Source organism: Columba livia, unplaced genomic scaffold (assembly GCF_036013475.1).
Source record: "Columba livia isolate bColLiv1 breed racing homer unplaced genomic scaffold, bColLiv1.pat.W.v2 Scaffold_95, whole genome shotgun sequence".
Taxonomy (NCBI): domain Eukaryota; kingdom Metazoa; phylum Chordata; class Aves; order Columbiformes; family Columbidae; genus Columba; species Columba livia.
The window spans coordinates 376323-396845 of NW_027043818.1; the positions used below are offsets into that span (position 1 = coordinate 376323).

The window sequence follows — 20523 nt, forward strand, 5'->3', positions numbered from 1 at the left end:
TCTCTCCCACGGCAGGTTGTGTTCCCAGCCTTGAAATTCCTGGCTGGTTCAATAACAAATCTCCATCTAACAGCAACCCCTCCACAGGTACTGATGGTGTGGGTACCGCTGCTGTGCGTACAGATGCTGTGGGTACCAATGCTGTGGGTATTCATGCTGTGGGTACCGCTGCTGTGGGTACCGCTGCTGTGGGTACAGACGCTGCGGAACCGCTGCTGTGGGTACCGTTGCTGTGGGTACTGATTGTGTGGGTACTGATGCTGTAGGTACCGCTGCTGTGGGTACCAATGCTGTGGGTACTGATGCTGTGGGTACTGATGCTGTGGATACGGCTGCTACACTGAGAGAACGGAGGCGCTCGGTGCCCAGCTGGAGTATCTCGAGGCTGTTAAAATAACAGGGGTCACATGGCTGCTCTCGTCTAGTTTGCAATTTCTTTAAATCCAGTAATGCTGAGGGTTTTTTTGAGTTTCACAAAATGTGTTGAAGTGGAAATTTTTATCCATTACACAAGATTCCAACATAAAATAAGTCAGGTTTGGAAAATAAGGACAACGGTTTCCAGGATTTCACGGATAACAGGCTTGCTCGGCGGGAAGGGACCCTCCTGAGCTCGGCTGGTCCAAGCCCGGGCTCAGGCCGAGCCTGTCCTGTCCTGAGAGCCCGTCCTGGCTGCGTCAGGGTTCAACATCTGCACAGACAGCGATTCCACAGCCTCTCTGGGCAACTTGCTCCGGTTTTGAGCAGCCTCACACAATTAAAAAAAATAGATTTAAAAAGTGTTTTTCTTGCGTTCGCATTGTTTTTAAATTTATGCCCATTGGTTCTTGCCCTATCATGGCACCTCAAGAGTCCAGCTCCCTCCTGTTCATTCTGCACATCAGATATTGACACACATTGATAAGATCCCCCTGAGCTTTCTCTTCTCAAGGCTGAACAGTCCCAGCTCCCTCAGCCTCTCTTCATAGGAAAGATGTTCCAGGCCCTTAATCATCTTTGTGGCCTGTATTTCTGATACTTCATTACTCAATTTACCTCCAAAAATACCTAACAAGAAAATTAAAGTTAAAAATTGGCAAGTTGTGCTTCAACTGGGATGGGGCAGTTCAGCATGGGCAAAGGGAAGAAAAAGTTCCTACAGGACGTCCCAAAACAGACCTTTTGTCTTTTCCCGTTTTACTGACATGTCTTAATTTATCGGAAAATAAATTACATCACATTAATCACAGAGGAAAAGGTTCAGGTTCAAGATTTACCTCTTTCCTGCACTTTGCTTTCCAAGGGATTTTTTGACTACCTTTATTAAAGAATCACTTAGACTTCAGCAAAGCCTTTGACACTGTATCCCCAGCATTTTCCTGGAGAAGCTGCAGCTCACGGCCTGGATGGGTGTCTGAGGGTCACCAAGGGCAAGTGCCGGGTCCTGCACGTGGGTCACAACAACCCCATGGACGCTGCAGCTGGGGAGGAGCGGCTGGAAAAGGCGCCGGGGGTGTTGGTGCCAGCGGCTGAACATGAGCCAGCGTGTGCCCAGGTGGCCAAGAGGCCACAGGATCCTGGCTGGGACCAGCACTGGTGTGGCCAGCAGGCCCAGGGCAGCGACCGTCCCTGTGCTGGGACCTGGGGAGGCCAAACCGCCAATCCTGGGGCAGTTCTGGGCCCCTCACGCCAAGAAAACCCTTGAGGTGCTGGAGCAAGTGGAGAGAAGGGAAGGGAGCTGGTGAGGGGCTGGAGCACAAGGGTGATGGAGCGGCTGAGGGACCTGGGGGGTTCAGCTGGAGAACAGGAGCTGAGGGGAGACCTTCTGATCTCTGAACTGCCTGAAAGGAGCTTGGAGCCAGGGGGGTCGGGCTCTGCTCCCCAGGAACAAGTGCCAGGAGAGAGGAAACGGCCTCAAGTTGCGCCAGGGGAGGTTGAGGTTGGATCTGGGAACAATTTCTTCCCCAAAGGGCTGTGGGGCATTGGAACAGGCTGCCCAGGGCAGTGCTGGAGTCGCCATCCCTGGAGGGCTGGACAGATGGACATGAGGTTCTCAGGACACGGGGTAATGACAGTGTTGGGTTTACGGTTGGACTTGATGATACGAGGGTCTCTTCCAACCAAAATGACCCTATGATGCTCTAAAAGGAACATTGCGTGCATGCCTGTCATCATTTTTTTGATCTTTCTTTGGATTTTCTTACTGGGAGAACACATTTCTGCATGAGTGTTCTCTGGAGGGCTGGAGGGAATAGAATTAAAACTGATTCTGAGGTTGTATTCCAGTATCTTTCATATTCCAGTAACTAGACTTGTTGAAAGGAGAGGCGGATGTACCAGAGGGGGATTTTGTCTGTTCTTCAAGAATTCAGAGAGATTTTTTGCAATTTTTGCTGCTTTTTCTTGATTATTTGACTTGATTATCCCAGTATTCCAACTGACTACCTGCGGATTTCTGATCAAAAGAAAAAGAAGAATAAATGGTCAGTATGAAATTGTAAGATCTGAAACAGAAAACGTTACTGTGCACACATTTTCCTATGGGGATAGAAGAAAAACTATAGAAATAATGTACTTCAGTAGCCATTTGAAATGCTGAGAAACACTCCAGTGACACCTAAATATATTCCCCGTTTTCACTGTAATACTCCAGCTCTGAGTGGAGCCAGCAGAACATGGAGATCCAGTAAGACCACACTAGACCATGCTGAATTCCCAACAAAACCTACTGAACTCATTAAAATATCCACTTCCCATCCAGCGTTTTTGTCAGTCTGTGAGGTACAGGAGCACACAAACCACTTCCGCTGTCTCACCTCAGCTGAGAAACGTTTGACAAAGTGGGGGCAAGACTGCAGTGGCCAAGCAACACGATCACAGACACGGGCAAGACCTCAAGTCTACGCAAACGAAGAGCTCGGTGTAATACACAGCCAGCTGCACGTACGCTGTTCCTCGCTTACAGCAGCTGCGAGAGCTGAAAGCGCTTTATTATTATTGGCTTTAACCCATTGCTGGGTTGGGGTTGTTTGTTTGTTTGTTTGTTTTTCCCGAGGTTGAGCTGTATTAAACAACTTGGCTGACCTGGCAGTGAACTGTGCTTGTGTTCCAGCTTGTGCTGCGGGTTCTTCTGCAAAGAAGCAAACAGTAGAAGCCCAATTCACCCGTGTTCCACAGCTGAGAAGCTCTGAACTCCCTGGTGTTTATGGATGTTTCAATACAACTCTGTGAGCAGCGCCTCAGCGCAGTCTCTCAGCTTAGAGAATGGAGAGTGGGAAAACAGGTTAAACAAGAGTTCCTGTTGTTTCAGCATTAACAAATAGAGATGGCTGATCAAAAGAGATGAGAGAGTTTCCAAAGTTGTGAGATGCATTTGTTTAGTGTGATAAGAACCCATCCAACCATCTACTCTCATTAAAATGAATCCAGAACATAACTTCTGGCGCATTAAGCACGATGCATGCTCAGTGCATCACAGGTCAGACACACCGGATGGAGCTTCCCTGTTCTGCAACATAAGGCTACGAATTAAATACTTTGGAGAAGTAAATAATTTGGGAAGAACTGCCTGTCTCAGAGGATCACAGGCAGAAGCCCCAGAAAGATTCTGCAGAGAGATGACTCATTTCTGCAGTGTGCTACTATAATCTAGCAAATCCCATTTACAAGCATGTAGGTCTTCTATAAAAACACAGCATCAAAGAATGAAAGAAAATAGGAAGTCCACGTACTCTTGGACTGCAATACACGTTCCTCCCGTGATCCAGGTCATTAACACACTTATTGATCCTCCCCCCATTATCCAGTGCTGCTCTACTGCTTTAACGTAGCCCAACTTGCACTGTGCTAACAGGCCTTGTTGCTGCACAGAGGATCACCGTCCTGTGCACTGGAGAGTTTGGGTCACCAAAACACAGGAAACTGCGGCCGTTCAATGTCGCTGCCATGCGAGAGACGGAACCGGACACACCAAGTGATGTTCACAGAGTTCACCTTGACCGCCCCACCACGCTGGCTTTGGGCCAAAAGCTGCCCTGTCCACACGCCGTGCAACAACGTGATTGGTTACAGCACGCGCTATCCAGTACCGTGATTGGCTGCACGCACTGTCCACGCGCTCTGCACGCGCGTGTCGGCGATTGCTCATTGGCTGGTACCCTCTTACAGGATTCCTTTTGTCTCTTTGGTCTCCGGCTTCACCTCCTGGCCGGGCTGGCGACGACCCCATCCCCCCGGGGGGCTCTGCCACTGCATCTCCCCCTCTTTCATTTAAGAGAATGTTCACAACAAGCCGTATTGTGCTTTGAAGACTGTGTGAAATACAGGGTAAGAATATTACAGCCAATTCAATTACACTTAACAAGAACAGACCTGTTTTCGATATTCCTTTTAACCAAACAACGCATCCAACCCAAAAAACCAACATCTTCTGTTATTTTCATGTTCTGCAAATCTGTTATCTTTTTATGTATAGATTCTGAATGGTCTTTGAAGTTCAAACAACACATCCCATCAAACTTCACAACCGTGGCCATGGCCGATAACAAACCACTAATCGCTGCTCTGTTCTGCAAAGATCAACACCGGCTGCATCCGCTGCTGAAAGCGACAACACGTCTGAGGGTCAGGGTCATCACCACTGCAATCGGTCTCTTCTTTGCTGGCCAGCCAAGGCCTCACCCACTGCGCTGAATCCACCAGCTGTTATGGTTACCTGTGGAAACACAAGCACATCCCCTTCCCCAGGTGATCAGTGACACAGGACCTTCCCATTGCTGTGTTATCGGATCAAACACACTGACCTTAGGTACTTCTTCGGAAAGACCTTTGACATTGTTGATATGGTGCATAACAACAGGTTCCGTTTCAGTCTCACTTTTAGGATTAAGCCAGTTCAGCACATACGATGCCTTCATCAAAACCTCTTCTGCACCCACACCAATTCCCCTTGTTTGTTCAGAACGGGCAAAAGGCTTTTCAAGGTGCGTGTGCACGCCCCATAACTGCCTGGCCAGTAGAGTTCTAAGGGACTCCGAACAGGGGTTGCACCTTCCACTGGACGAGGAAGGTTGCAGGAGTGTCAGAATGGTGTGCGGGGCCATTATCTGTTTGATCTGGGTAGGAACTCCCATGACAGCAAAGGCTTGTAATCAAGGACGCCTTCCTGCTTTTGCGTTTGCTGAGGTCAAAGCTGTAGCCACAACGGTGCTGAACAGGTGTCCATGGACACACCAATGTACTCTTGTCGGCCAAACGCTGCAAATTCAGTAACATCAGTTTGCCACGACTGACCTGGCTGCGAGCCCCGAGGATTCGCTCCCTTTTGTTGCAGAGGCGCTATGCGGGCACAGGCAGGACAACTGCGGTAATGGATCCAGCTTGTTCCTCGGGAAGTGCAAAATGTTTTGGGAGCGATGCTGAGGATCGATGGAAGAACGCGTGAGCTTGTCTGGCTTGTTCAAAAGGAGACACATCTGTCACCGCCACGAGTTTGTCTGTGATGGTGTTTCCCTCAACTAGACCACCTGGTAGGTCAGAGTGGCTTTTTATATGCATTACAAATACCAGCGCTGTCCTATAATCTAACACGTTCCACCAATCCAATAATGCCTCAAACAACCAGGAGTTGGAAACTCGCTGCACAAGCGCTCTATGTGTTCTTCGTACAACTCCAGACCATGAAGAGAATCTGCTACCAGATTAATTGGGCGGTTCTGCCACTTTTGTAACGCTAAAATTTGATCCGATCCTTCAGCTACAACAACCTGTGAATGCCACTGACCCTGCTCAAACCACACAAAACCTCCTTTGCGGGAGCGACTACTCGCACCCGTGACGATGGTTGTGGCATCTAAGGGACGCTCACTGACAACTGACACGGGCTGCAAGGGGAGGTTGGTTTAAATACGGGATGCGGTGGATAAGGATTGTCCACCCGCACCGGAACCCAGGCGAGAGCTGAGGCCAGATCGTCGTGTTTGAGAAGGATCTGTTCAAACAGATGGAGAGAAATGGGGATCACAATTCCACCAACATACGACCCAGACAAGGTCAGATATCGGCTCAGTCCTTTCACTGCCACCTGGCAATGGCTTCCCGCCTCTGAATGATGGGTTTGGTTTGGATTGGTTAGAAGTATCCATTCTAATCCTAACAAGGGATTCTTTTCTTCCGTGCTCCACGGGCCCAAAAGTCCTGCCAGCTCCTTATTGGTGTCACAGACACGAAGAGGAACCGGCAATTCTGATCTATCCATTTTTCTTGCCATTTGCTCAAGCGCTTTTTGTGCCTCTGGTGTGAGGCACCGTGGTTCTTGGGGGTCTCGTCCCCCATGAAGGATGGGGGCACATACTGCAAGGCTGGGGGGGCAGGGTTTTGGGGGCCTGATTTCAGGCTACAGGGTCTGGGGGTGCAGGTTCCGGGGGATTAGGATTTGGGGGTTCCGGGTTTAGGGCAGTAGGATCTTTGGGTGCAGGAGTTTGGGGTGCAGGGTTTGGGGGCCAGGATTTGGGGGCGCAGGATTTGGGGTTGCAGGGTTCTGGGGTGCCAGGTTTTGGGGTGCAGGGTTTGGGGAAGGAGGATATGGGGGTGCAGGGTTTAGGGCAGAAGGATCTTGGGCTGCAGGGGTTTGGGGTGGAAGGCCTGGTAGGGCAGGATTTGGGGGTAGAAAGTTTAGGCGGTAGGGTTTGGGGTGCAGGATTTGGGGGTGAATGGGTTTGGGGGGTGCAGGGTTCTGGGGTGCAGGGTTTGGGAGTTCGGGACGTGGGGCTGGAGGATTTGGGAGTGCAGAGTTGGGGGTGCAGGTTTCACACATTACGGAACTGGGGCTGCAGAATTTGGGGATACAGAGTTTGGGGTGCAGGGTTTGAAGGGTGCAGGATGTGGGGGTACGCATTTTGGGAGGGAAAGATCTGGGGGTGCAGGGTGTAGGGATCACAATATGGGGGTGCAGGGTTCTGGGGTGCAGGATCTGGGGTGCAGGATATGGGTGAGTAGGGTTTGGAGTGCAGAACCTTGTTGTTCAGGGTTTAGAGGCAGGATTTGGGGGTGCAAGGCTTTGGGGTGAGGGCTTGGGGGTGCAGGGTTCAGGTGTTCAGGCCTTGGGGTGCAGGACGTGGGGGTTGGAGGATTTGGGGGTGCACGGTTGGGTAAGGAAGAATCTGAGGGTGCAGGGTTTGAAGTTTCAGGACTTGGGGTTGCAGGATTTGCGGGTACAGGATTAAGGGGTGCAGGGTGTTTGGGGGAAGGATTTGGGGGTGCACATTTTGTGGGGTTGCAAGATTTGAGAGTGCAGGGATTTGGGGTGAGCGATTTCAGGGTGCCAGGTTTGGGGGGGAAGGATCTGCGGGTGCAGGGTTTGTAAGTGCATTGATTGGGGGTCAGAATTTGTGGGTGCAGGGTTTGTGGGGCAGGATTTTGGGTGCAGGGTTTTGGGGAGCAGGATCTGGGGGTGATGGATTTGGTTGACAAGGTTTTGCAATGCGGGGTTTGGGGGAGCAGAGTTCAGGGGTGCAGGGTTTTGGGGGGTGGGTCTGGACGAACAAGATTCGGGGGCAAATGCTTTGGGGGAAGGATTTGGGGGTGCAGGTTTTGGAGTGCACTACATGGAGTATGGGCAGTGGGGAGTCAGGATTGTGGGGCACAGGATTTGGGGGTGCAGGGTGTTGGGGTTCAGGAGAGCGGGGTGCACGGTTCAGGTTTAGGAGCTGGGGGTGCAGAGTTTTGGGGGTGTACGGTTTTGGGGTGCAGTGTTTCAGGTGAAGGCTTTTCCAGAGCAGGATTTGTGAGTGCAGAGTTTGGGGGAGCAGGTTTTGGGGTGCAGGGTTCAGATGTTCAGGACCTGGGGGTGCAGGATCTGGGGGTTGACGGTTTGGGGGTGCATTGTTTGGGCGGCTGGATGAGGAGATGCACGATTTAGGGCTGCAGAGCTTGGGGGGCAGGGGTTTGTTGGCAGAATTTGGGGGACCAGGGTTCTGGGGTGCAGAGTTTGGGAGATCAGGGTTTGGGGGTGCAGGGACTTGGGGGGAAATTTAACGTTGCGGTGAGTGGGTTGTGTTGGTTTGGGGGTGAAGGATTTGGGGGTGCGGGGTCTGGAAGCACAGGGTTTTGGGGTGCAGGGTTTGGGAAATCAAGGCTTGGGGTTCCAGGATTTGGGGGTGCAGTGTTAGGGGGTGAATGTTTCGGGGGTGCAGGGTTTGGGATTGCAGGGTGTTGGGGGAAGGATCTGGGGGTACAAGATTTGGGGTAGCAGCGTTTTGGGGAGCAGGGTTTAGGGGTCAGGCTTTAGGGGGACAGGGTTTGGGAAGCAGGGTTGGGAGGCACGATTTGGGGGTGCAGGGTTTAGGGCAGCAGGATCTTGGGGTGAAGGGGTCTGGGGTGAAGGGTTGGGTAGGACAGGATTTGGGGGTGCAGGTTTTTAGGGTGCCACTTGTGGGGGCAGGATTTGGGCTACAGGGGCTAGGGGGTGCAGGGTTTGGGGGTGCAGGATTTAGTGGAGCAGGGTTTGGGGGTGCAGGTCTTGTGGAGGCAGAATTGGGGGTGCAGGTTTTGGGAGTTCAGGATTTGGGGGTGCAGATTTTGGGTATTCAGGACCTGGAGGTGCAGGACTTGGGGATGTAGGTTTTGGTGGGACAGGGTGTTGGGGGAAGGATTTGGGGGACAGAGTCTGGGGGTGCAGGGTCTGGGGGTGAAGGATTTGGGGTTCAGGGTTTGGAGGTTCAGGGTTTTAGGGTGCAGGATTTGGGCATGAATGCTTTCGGGGTGCAGGGTTTGGGGGTGCAAGATTTGAGGGTGCAAGGTCTGGGTGTTCAAGATTTAGGGAAGCAGGATCTTGGGGTGCAGGGTTTGAGGGGTGCAGGGGTTTTGGGTGAGGGATTAGGGGGTTCAGGGTTTGGGGTTGCAGGGTGTTGGGGGAAGGATTTGGGGGTACAGGGTTTCTGGGGGCAGGATTTCGGGTGAACTGTTTTGGGGTGCAGGACTTGGGGGTGCAGGTTTCATACGTTAAGGAACCGGGGCTGCAGAAGTTGGGGCTGCAGAAGTTGGGGGTGGACGGTTGAAGGGTGCAGGGTTATGGGGGTACAGGTTTTGGGAGGGAAGGGTCTGGGGGTGCAGGGTGTAGGGATCACAATATGGGGGTGCAGGGTTCTGGGGTGCAGGATTTGGCATGTAGGATATGGGGGAGAAGGGTTTGGGGTGCAGAACCTTGTTGTTCAGGGTTTAGAGGCAGGATTTGGGGGTGCAGGGCTTTGGGGTGAGGGCTTGGGGGTGCAGGGTTCAGGTGTTTAGGACCTGAGGGCGCAGGACGTGGGGGTTGGAGGATTTAGGGGTGCAGGGATTTGGGGTGAAGGATTTCAGAGTGCAATTTTTTGGGGGAAAGGATCTGGGGGTACAGGTTTTGGGGGTGCAGGTTTTTAGGGTGCAACTTGTGGGGTGCAGGGTTTTGGGTATAGGGTTTTGGGGTGCAGAATTTGGGGGAGGAGGATTGGGGAAGCAGGGTTTCGGGGTGAAAGGTTCAGTGGTGCAGGGTTTGGGGGTGCAGGGACTGGGGAGCCAGAATTGGGGGTGCAGGGTTTGGGACTGTAGGGTGTTGGGGGAAGGATCTGGGGGTACAAGATTTGGGGTAGCAGCGTTTTGGGGAGCAGGGTTTAGGGGTCAGGCTTTAGGGGGACAGGGTTTGGGGGGCAAGGTTGGGAGGGATGATGTGGGGGTGCAGGGTTTAGGGCAGCAGGATCTTGGGGTGAAGGGGTTTGGGGTGAAGGTTTGGGTAGGACAGGATTTGAGGGTGCAGGTTTGCAAGGTGCAATGGGGTACAGAGGTTCGGGGGTCCAGGGTTTCTGTGTGCAGGGTTTGGGATTGCAGGATTTGGGGTGCAGGTTTTGCAAGTGCAGGATCTGGAGAGTCAGGATTTGGGGGTGCAGTGTTTGGTGGTGAATGGTTTGGGGGTGCACAGTTTGAGGGTGCACATGTTTTGGGGCTGCATGATTTGAGAGTGCAGGGTTTGGGGTGCAGGATCTGGGGGTGCAGGGTTTGGGATGGCAGGATTTGAGGATGCAGGATTTGGTGATGCAGGATTTGGGCTCTGCAGGGTTGGAGGGTTCGGGACACCGGGCTGGAGGATTTGGGGGTGCAGGACCTGGGGATGCAGAGTTTGGGAGGGAAGGATCTTGGGGTGTAGGGTTTGGTCGTGCAGGACATGGGGGTGCAGGGTTCAGGGCAGCAGGATCCTGGGATGCAGGGATTTGGGGAGAAGAGTTTGGTAGGGCACCACCTGGGGGTGCAGGTTTTGGGGTGCAGGGTTTCAGGGTCAGGATCTGGGGGTGCAGGGTGTTGAGGGGAAGAATTTGGAGGTGCAGTGTTTGGGGGGGCAGGCGGTGCAGGGTTCTGGGGTGCGAGTTTTCTACTGAAGGATGTGGTGTGGCAGGATTTGGGGGTGCAGGGTTTGGGGGTGAAGGTTTGGTAGGGCAGGATTTGGGGTGTGGGGTTTGCATGTTCAGGAACTGGGGGACCAGGGGTTGGGAATGACGATCCTAGTGGGCAGGCTTTGGGGTGCAGGCTTTGGGGTGCAGGCTTTGGGGGTGCAGAAGCTGGGAGTGCAAGACTTAGGGAAGCAGAATTTGGGGGTGAAGGGTTTGGGATTCAGGATCTGGGGTGCAGGATTTGGGGGTGCAGGGTTGGGGCCAGAATCTTGGGGTGCAGCTTTTGGGGTTCTAGGTTTTCAACGTGCAGGGTTTGGGGGATGCTCGGTTTTGAATTGCAGGGTTTGGGGGGACAAGATTTGGGGGTGCAGGGCTTGTGCATGCAGGGGTTTAAGGTGCAGGATTTGGGGGGGCAGGGTTAGGGGGGACAGGGTTTGGGGCTGTAGGGCTTGTGGGTGCAGCGCTCTGAGGTGCAGGATTTGGGGTTGTAGGAGGCATAATCTGCGGGTGCAGCTTTTCAAGTTGCAGGGTTTGGGGGTGCAGAGTTTTGAGGTGCAGGATTTAGGGGGCAGGACTGGGGGGGGCAGGGTTATGGGGGTACAGGATTTGGGGCCGCAGGATTTTGGGTGCCAGAATTGGGGGTTCAGGGTTTAGGGTAGCAGGATCTTGGGGCGAAGGGATTGGTAGGGCAGGATTTGGGGGTGCAAGATTTGGGGTGAGGGTTTGGGGGTGCAGGCTTTGGGGGTGCTGGGTTTGGAGGGATGGGCTGGGGGGCAGAATTTGGGGTGCAGGATTCGAGGGTGCATGCTTTTGGGGTGCAAGTTTGGGGCTGCAGGATTTCGGTGTTTAGAAGCTGGGGGTGCAGGATTTGGGCATGCAGGGTTTGGGGGTGCAGGGGTTTGGGTGCAGAGTTTGGGGGTGCAGGTTTCATGCGTTCAGGACCTGTGGGTGAAGGACTTGGGGGCTCAGGGTTTCGGGGCACAGGGTTTGCTGCTGCATTGTTTGATGTGGCAGCATTTGGGCGTGCAGGGTTTAGAGGTGTAGGGTTTCTGGGTGCAGGATTTCGGGGTGCAGGGTTTGGGGGTGCAAGATGTTGGGGTCTGCAGTTTTAGGGTGCAGGATTTGAAGGAAAATGATTTGGGGGTGCAGAGATTTGGGTTGCAGCGTTATGGGGGTGCAGGATTTGGGAGGGCCAGATTTGGGACTGAAGGATGTGGGGCTGCAGGATTTCGGGGTGCAGGGTGTGGGATTGAAAGATCTGAGGATGCAGGGTTTGGGGGTTCAGGGTTTAGGGCAGCAGGATCTTGGGATGCAGGGGTTTGCTGTGAAGGTTCGGGAGACAGACTTTTGGGTGCAGGGATTTGGGGCGTGAAGAGTTCAGGGGTGCAGGATTTGGGTTTGCAGGATTTGGGTTTGCAGGGTTCTGCAGTTCTGAGTTTTGGGGTGCAGAATTTTGGGGTAAAAGGTTTGGGGGAAGGATCTGGGGTGGAGGATTTTGGGGGGCAGGATGTGGAGGTTCAGGAAGTAGGGTTGAAGGATTTGGGGGTGCGGGGTTAGGGGAGAAGGGTTTGGGGTGCAGGTTTCGCATGTTCACGATCTGTGGGGGCACAGGGTTTAGGGTACAGGGTTTGGGGGTGCAGTGCTCAGGTGTTCAGGCCCAGGGGATGCAGGATTTGGGGGGTCAAGGATTGGGGGTGCATTGTTTGGCAGGGAAGGATTTGGGGGTGCAGCGTTTTGGGGTTGTAGGAGGCAGGATCTGGGGGTGCTGCTTTTGAAGTTGCAGGTTCTGGGGGTGCAGGCTTTGGAGATCAGGATTTGGGGGTGCAGGATTCATCATTGCAGGGTGTTACGCATTTAGAGTGGGAGGATCTTGGGGGGCAGGGATTGTTAGGGCAGGGTTTGGGGGTGCAGGTTCCACAGTTTTAAGAACTCGGGTTCAGGATTGGGGTGCAGGGTTGGTGTGTGCAGGATTTGGGGGTGCAGGGTGTGGGGCTGCAGGGTTCTGGGGTGGAGGATTTTGGGGGGTCAGAACTTGGGGATGCAGGGTATGGGCATGAAGGTTTTGCAGCTGCAGGATTTTGGGGTACAGAACCTGAAGTGCAGAGCTTGGGGGTGCAGGGTTTGGGGGTGCAATGTTTGGTGTGGCAAAATGTGGGGTGCAGGGTTTAGAGGTGCAGGATTTGGGGGAGCAGGGGTTTGGGGTGCAGGGATTTGGGGGTGCAAGTTTCATGCATTCAGGAACTGGGGTTGCAGGAATTAAGGGCGCAGGGTTTGGGGGAAGAATTTGGGGGTGCAGGGTTCTGGGGTGCAGGGTTTGGGAGTTCAGGGTTTGGGGGTGCAGGGGCTTGGGGGGAAATTTAAAGTTGCAGAGTGTGGGGTGTATAGGACTGGGGCACAGGATTTGGGGGTGCGGGGTTTCAGGGTTCAGGATTTGGAGGTGTGGAGTTTTGGGGCAGTAGGAGTTTTGGGGTGCAGGGCTTGGGGGTGAAGGATTTGAGGGTGCAGGGTGGTGGGGGAAGGATTTGGGGGTGAGAGATTTGGGGCGCAGGATTGGGGGTGCAGAGTTTTGGGAGGCAAGGACCTGGGGGTGCAGGATTTGGGGGTTCAGTTTTTAGGGTAGCACAATCTTGGGGTGCAGGGCTTTGCAGTGAAAGGTTTGGTAGGGCAGGATTTTGGGGTGCTGGGGTTTGGGGTGCAGGATTTGGTGTTGCAGGGATGGGGTTGAAGGGCTTGGGCTTTCAGGCCTTTGAGGTGCAGGATTTGGAGGTGCAAGGTTTGGGAGTGAATTCTTTGGGGTGCAGGGTTTGGGGTTTCAGGAGGTGGGGGAAGGATCTTGGGGTGTAGGGTTTGGGGGGGCAGGGTTTCAGGGCTCAGGATGTGCGAGGGCAGGATTAGGGGGTGCAAGATTTTGGCTTTAGGGTTTAGGGGTGCAGAGTTTGGTAGGGCCGAAATTGGGGTTGTGGGATATTGTGCTGCAGGGTTTTGGGGTGAAGGGTTAATAGGGATGCAGAATCTAAGGTGCAAGATTTGGGCTTCAAGGTTTGGGGGTGCAGGATTTTAGGGTGCAGGATTTGGGCCTGACTGCTTTCAGGGTGCAGGGTTTGGGGGTGCAAGAATCAAGGGTGCAAGGTTTGGGTGTCCAAGATTTAGGGGAGCAGGATTTTGGGGCACAGGGTTTGAGGGGTGCAGGGGCTATGGGTGAGGGATTTGGGGTTCAGGGTTAGGGGGTGCAGGGTTTTGGAGTGTAGGGCTTTGAGTATGGCGTGTGGGGAGGCAGGACTGGGGGGGCTGCCTTTGGGGTACAGGATTTGAGGGTTCACTGTTTACAGTATCTGGATCTTGGGGTGCAGGTTTTGGAGGTGCAGAGTTTGGGAGGGAAGGATCTGGGGATGCAGGATCTGGGGTGCAGGGTTTGGGGTGCAGAGTTTGGGGGTGCAAGGTGTGAGGGGCAGGACTAAGGATTGCAAAGTTTTGGCGGTAGGATTTGGGGTGTAGGGTATGGGGTGCAGGAACTGGGGGTGCCTGATTTGGGGGTTCAGGGTTTGCGGGTGCAGTGTTTTGAAGTGCAGGGTTTGGAGGGGGGAGGTTTTGGGGGTGCAATATTTGGTGGTGCAGGTTTTGGGGGTGCAGTGTCAAGGGGGTGGAGGATTAAAGGTGCAGGATTTGGGGGGCAGGTTTTGCGTGTTCAGGAACCGGGGGTGCAGGATTTTGCGTTGAAGGGCTCTGCAGTGCCGGGGTTGGCCTGCAGGGTTTGGGGTGCAGTATTTTGGGGTGCAGGGGTTTGGGTTGCAGGACCTGGGGGTGAAGGGTCTTAGGGAACAGGATTTCAGGGGTGCAGGGTTTGAGGGGTGACGGCCTTGGGGGCCTTGGGGATGAAGGATTTGGGAGCGCAGGGTCTTGGGGTGCAGGATATGGGGGTGCAGGGTATGATGGGGAAGGGTTTGGGGGTGCCTGCTTTAGGATTGTAGGATTCGGGGGTCAAGGGTTTGGTTGTGCAGGGGTTTGTGGGGGCAGAATAAAGGGGTGCAAGATTTGGGGGTGCGGTGTTAGGGAGCGAATGCTTTTGGGGTGCAGGGTTTGGGGGTGTATGATCTGGGGCTGAAGGGTTTCAGGGTGCAGGGTTGGGGGAAGGATTTTGGGGGGCAGGGTGTTGGGGATATGGGGTGGCAGGGTTTAAGCGTGCAAGATTTTGGGGTGTAGGGGTTTGCAGTGCAAGGTTTGGGAGGGCAGGATTTTGGGGTGCAGGGCTTTGGGGTGAGGGTTTGGGGGTGCACAACTCACGTGTTTAGGAACTGAGGCTGCAGGATTTGGGGGTTCAGGGTTTGAGAGTGCAAGGGTTTGGAGTGTATGGTTATGGGGTTCAAGGTTTGGAGATGCAGGAGTTTGGGGTGCAGGGTCTAATGGTGCAGGGTATGGGGGAGCAGGATTGGGGGTGCACATCATGGGGCATGATTTGGGGGTGCAGGATTTTGGGGTGTTTAAGTTTTGGGTTTCAGGGCTTTGGGGACGAGGATCTGAGGGTGCAGGATTTGGGAGTACAAGGTTTGTGTGTTCAGAACCGGGCGTGCAGGATTTAGGGACGAGGATTTGGGACACAGGGTTTGGGGGTGCAGGATCTACGGTGCAGGCCTTTGGGGTGCAGGATTTAGGGACAAGGATTTGGGACACAGGGTTTGGGGGTGCAGGATCTACGGTGCAGGCCTTTGGGGTGCAGGATTTAGGAGCCAGGATTTGGGATGCAGAATTTGGGGGTGCAGGATCTACGGTGCAGGCCTTTGGAGTGCAGAGCTTTAGGGTACAGGGCTTGATGAGGCAGGATTTGGGGGTGCAGAACTTTGGGGTGAAGGATTTGTGGGTGAAGGATTTCGGGGTGCAGGATTCAGGGATGCAGAGTTTGGTATTACAGGTTTGGGGGGGTTCAGGGCTTGGGAGGAAGGATTTGGGGGCGCACAATTTAGGGGTGCACGTTTTGTGGGTGCAGAGTTTAGGGGGGAAGAATTGGAGATGTAGGAGTTTTGGGGGCATTATCTGGGGCGTCAGGATACGGGGTGCAGGGTTTTGAGGTGCAGGTTTCAGGTGTTCAGCACATTGGGGTGCAGATTTGAGGGAAGGATCTGGAGGTGCAGGGTTTCAGGGTGCAGGGTTTTGGAGTGGAGGATTTGGGGGGGCAGGGTTAGTTGCAGGGATTTGGGGTTGCAGGGATTTGGGGTGCAGGGTTTGGTGGTGCATTGGTTTTGGGGGTGGAGGATTTGGGGACACAGGGTTTCAGGGTGCAGGATTTGGGGGTGCAGGATCTGGTGGTGCAGGTTTTCGGGTGGGGAATTTGGGGGTGCAGGGTGTTGAGGAAGGATCTGGGGGTGCAATATTTGGGCTTTCAGGGTTTAGGGGTGCAGGATCTGCCAGTGCAGAGTTTGGGGACAGGAGCTGGGGGGGCAGCGTTTGGGGTTACAGGTTTTGGGGGTGCAGGGTTGAGGGAAATATTTGAGGTGCAGGGTTAGGAGAGTGCAGGATTTCTGGGTGCAGAGTTTGGGGTGCTGGGTATGGGGCAGCAGGATCTGGGGGTGCAGGATCTGGGGGTGCATTCGTTTGGGGGGAGGATCTGGGGGTGCAGGGTTTAAGGGTTCAGGATTTGGAGGTGTAGCGTTTTGGGGTGCAGGGTTCTGGGTTGAGGTTTTGGGGGTGAAAGATTTGGGGGTGCAGGCTTTGGGGGGTCTGATTTGGGGGTGCAGGGTCTGGGGGTGCAAGATTCTGGAGTTCAGGATCTGGGGCTTCAGGATTTGGGGCTGCAGAGTATGGGAGGGAAGGATCTGGGGCTTCAGGATCTGGGGGTGCACCGTTCGGGGGTGCAGGGTTTAGAAGTCAGGTCTAAGAGTGCAGGGTTTGGGGGTGCAGGGGTTTGGGGAGAAATTTAAGGTTGCAGAGTGTGGGGTGCATAGGACTGGGGCACAGGATTTGGGGGTGTGGGGTTTCAGGGTTCAGGATTTGGAGGTGTGGAGTTTTGGGGTGCAGGATTTGGGGGTTCAGTGTTTAGGGTAGCACAACCTTGGGGTGCAGGGGTTTACAGTGAAAGGTTTGGTAGGGCAGAATTTGGGGTGCAGGATTCTGGGGTGCAGGATTTGGTGTTGCAGGGATGGGGTCGAAGGGCTTGGGCTTTCAGGCCTTTGAGGTGCAGGATTTGGAGGTGCAAGGTTTGGGAGTGAATTCTTTGGGGTGTAGGGTTTGGGGGCACAGGGTGTTGGCAAGGATTTGGGGGTGCAGGGTTTTAGGAGGGCAGGATTTAAAGACACAGGATTTGGGGGTGCAGGGTTTGGGGATTCAGGACCTGGGGGTGCAGGTTTCAGGGTGTGAGGTTTAGGGGTGCATTATTAGAGGATGGAAGATTAGGGGGTGCAGGGTTGGGTGGTGAGGATCTGGGGTGCACACTTTGGGCGTTAAGGACGTGGGGGCGGAGGACTTGGGCGTTCAGGGGTTGGCAGTGCACGGTTTGGGGGTGTAGAGTGCAAGTTGGGGGGGCAGAATTTTGGGTGGAGGATTTGGGGTGCAGGGTTTAGCGGTGCAGAATTTAGGATGGAAGGATTTGGGTATGCAGGGTTTGGGGGTGCAGGGTGTTGGGGGGAGGATCGGAGGGTACAAGATTTGGAGTAGCAGGGTTTTGGGGAGCAGGGTATAGGGGTCAGGCTTTAGGGGGACAGGGTTTGGGGGGCAGGGTTGGGAGGGATGATTTGGGGGTGCAGGGTTTAGGGCAGCAGGATCTTGGGGTGAAGGGCTGGGTAACAAAGGATTTGGGGGTGCAGGTTTTTAGGGTGCCATTTGTGGGGGGCAGGATTTGGGGTACAGGGGCTTGGGGGTGCAGGGTTTGAGAGTTAAGGGATTTGGGGATGCAGAATTTAGTGGTGCAGGGTTTGGGGGTGCAGGTCTTGGAGAGGCAGAATTGGGGGTGCACGTTTTGGGAGTTAAGGGATTTGGGGGTGCAGATTTTGGGTGTTCAGGACCTGGGGTTGCAGGATTTGGGGATGTAGGTTTTGGGGGGGCAGGGTTGGGATGCTGGGTTCGGGACATGCGTCTGGATGATTTGGGGGCGCAGGGTTAAGGGGGTGGAGGATTAGAGGTGCAGGATTTGGGGGTTCAGGATTTGGGGCTGCAGGGTATGGGAGGGAAGGATCTGGGGCTTCAGGATTTGCGGGTGCACCAGTTTGGGGGTGCAGCATTTAGAAGTCAGGTCTAAGAGTGCAGGATTTTGGGGGGCAGGATCTGCAGGTGCGGAATTTAGGGGTGTAGGGTTGGTGGGTGAAGGGTTTGGGGGACAGAATTTGGAGGTGAAGGTTTTGGGGTGCAGGGTCTGGGGGTGCAGGATTTGGGTTTCAGGATTTGGGGGTGCAGGAGCTGGGGGTGCAGGATTTGAGGGTGCAAGGTTTGGGTGTTCAAGATTTAGGGAGCAGGATCTTGGGGTGCAGGGTTTGAGGGGTGCAGGGGTTTTGGGTGAGGGATTTGGGGTACAGGGTTCTGGGGTGCAGGGTTTGGGGGTGCAGGGTGTTGGGGAAGGATTTAGGGGTACAGGGTTTGGAGGTGGAGTGTCTCAGGGATCAGGGTTTTGGGGGCAGTATTTTGGGTGCAGGGTTTGGGATTGCAGGATTTGGGGGAGCAAGACTGTGGGGTGCAGGGTGTTTGGAGAAGGATCTGGGCATACAAGATTTGGGGTTGCTGGGTTTGGGGGTTAAAGGATTTGGGGGTGTTCAGGTGTTCAGGACCTGGGAGTGCAGGATTTGGGGATTCAGGGTTTGGGGGTGTAGGGTTGGGGAGTGCAATGTTTGTGGGTGCAGAGATTGGGGGTCAGGATCTGGGGGTGCATGATTTAGCAGTTCAGGGTTTGAGGATGCAGGATTTTGGGGTGCAGGGTTTGGGGGTACAAAGTTTAGTGGGCAGGGTTTTGGGGAGCAAGATCTTGGGGTGCATGAGCTTTGGGTGTGGGATTTGAAGGAAAATGATTTGGGGGTGCAAGGTTTTGAGGTGCAGGATTTGGGGGGCAGGTTTTGCGTGTTCAGGAACTGGGGGTGCAGGATTTTGCGTTGAAGGGCTCTGCAGTGCCGGGGTTGGCCTGCAGGGTTTGGGGTGCAGTATTTTGGGGTACAGGGGTTTGGGTTTCAGGACCTGGGGGTGAAGGGTCTTAGGGAACAGGATTTCAGGGGTGCAGGGTTTGAGGGGTGATGACCTTGGGGGCCTTGGGGATGAAGGATTTGGGAGCGCAGGGTATTGGGGTGCAGGATATGGGGGTGCAGGGTTTGGTGGGGAAGGGTTTGGGGGTGCCTGGTTTAGGGTTGCAGGATTTGGGGGTCAAGGGTTTCGTTGTGCAGGGGTTTGGGGGTGCAGGATCTACGGTGCAGGCCTTTGGAGTGCAGAGCTTTAGGGTACAGGGCTTGATGAGGCAGGATTTGGGGGTGCAGAACTTTGGGGTGAAGGATTTGTGGGTGAAGGATTTTGGGGTGCAGGATTCAGGGATGCAGAGTTTGGTATTAAAGGTTTAGGGGGTTTCAGGGCTTGGGAGGAAGGATTTGGGGGCGCACAATTTAGGGGTGCCCGTTTTGTGGGTGCAGAGTTTAGGGGGGAAGAATTGGAGATGCAGGAGTTTTGGGGGCATTATCTGGGGGGTCAGGATATGGGGTGCAGGGTTTTGAGGTGCAGGTTTCAGGTGTTCAGCACATTGGGGTGCAGGGTTTGAGGGAAGGATCTGGAGGTGCAGGGTTTCAGGGTGCAGGGTTTTGGAGTGGAGGATTTGGGGGGGCAGGGTTAGTTGGGATTTGGGGTTGCAGGGATTTGGGGTGCAGGGTTTCGGGGTTCAGGATTTGGGAGGGCAGGATTAGGGGGTGCAAGGTTTCAATTGTAGGCTTTAGGGGTGCAGAGTTTGGTAGGGCTGAATTTAGGGGTACAGGGTTTGGGGTGCAGGGTTTGGTGCTGCAGGATTTGGGGTGCAGGGTTTGGGAAGACAGGATCTGGGGGTGGAGGATTTGGGGGTGCGGATTGCGGGGCAGGGTTTTTGGTGCAGGGTTTGGGGGGAAGGAGCTGGGCGTGCAGGGTTTGGGAAGAGTATTTTGGGGTGCAGGAGTTTTGGGTGCCGTGTTTGTGGGGCAGGTTGGGGTGATCACTGCTGACCTGCACACACTTGCTCTCTCTGGTATTCACCTTCACTCTTGCTCCTCCATCTCCCCACTGTTCTCTCCACCTTCTCTCTTTTCGTTTCCACCACACTCTTGACACAGACCTGACCCACTGAGAATGTTCCAGAACACGCTGATCCAAACCCCACTGGGACCTTCGGGCTCTATGACAGTGTGAAAATTGAGTGTGCAACAGAACCCTTTTGGTTGTCAAACACCTTGAAGATGCTGGAGTCCAAGCATAACCCCCCCGGCACTGCCCCATGTCCCTCGGGAGCTCATGTGGAAACCCCTCCAGGGATGGCGACTCCAGCACTGCCCTGGGCAGCCTGTTCAGTGCCCGACAGCCCTTGCTGGGAGGAACACTTTCCAGTCTCCAGTCAGAACGTCACCTGGTACCATCGGGGCCGTTCCCTCTCCTCCTGTCGCTCGTTCCCGGGGCAGAGTCCCAGAACCCCGCTCTCTGGGCACTCTGTGGGGCGGCCCCGTCCCGGCCGCTCCCCGCACTCCCGCTCTGTCTCTCGCCCGAAGGCTCGGGCGGGAACGGCCGCTGCGTCCCGGCCGGCCAATCGCAGCTCGCCGCCTCAGCCCCGCGCGCCGCCGGCCCTTGGCCCCGCCCCCTCCTCCCCTCATCCCCTCAGGGAGGAACTTCACCCCGCCAGCGCTGAGCTCGGAGTTCAGCACCCAAATATCTTCACAGTGCGAGAAATGCAGCTGCGATTCGTGCTGAGATGTTCAGTGTTTACAGGTGTAACCAAATGAGGCTCGGGCTCTGAAGCTGGAAAAAGGAAGGGTGGTTAAGTTCTAGGTAAAAAGTTATGAGACTTGTTTATGAAGTCTCATCCAAAGACCCCAAAGACCCTCCTCAAAACCACCAAGTGACACAGCGCAGGCGAACAGGGCGGCTCAAAGAGGAGACTGGAAATGCTTCTCCGAGACTCCTTGTAATGAGAAGCGGGAAAGGTTATGAATATGTA

The 20523-nt window shown here is 54.5% G+C and overlaps 1 long non-coding RNA gene across 1 annotated transcript; it reads right to left on the reverse strand.

The window, feature by feature from the left end:
- Positions 1 to 3069: 3069 nt before the first annotated feature.
- Positions 3070 to 19700, reverse strand: LOC135578183 (uncharacterized). Its single transcript, XR_010469514.1, has 3 exons — positions 19542 to 19700; positions 4782 to 5428; positions 3070 to 4693 (listed from the first exon to the last, which is right to left on the reverse strand). It is a non-coding gene; the product is annotated as an uncharacterized LOC135578183 (long non-coding RNA).
- Positions 19701 to 20523: the final 823 nt, after the last annotated feature.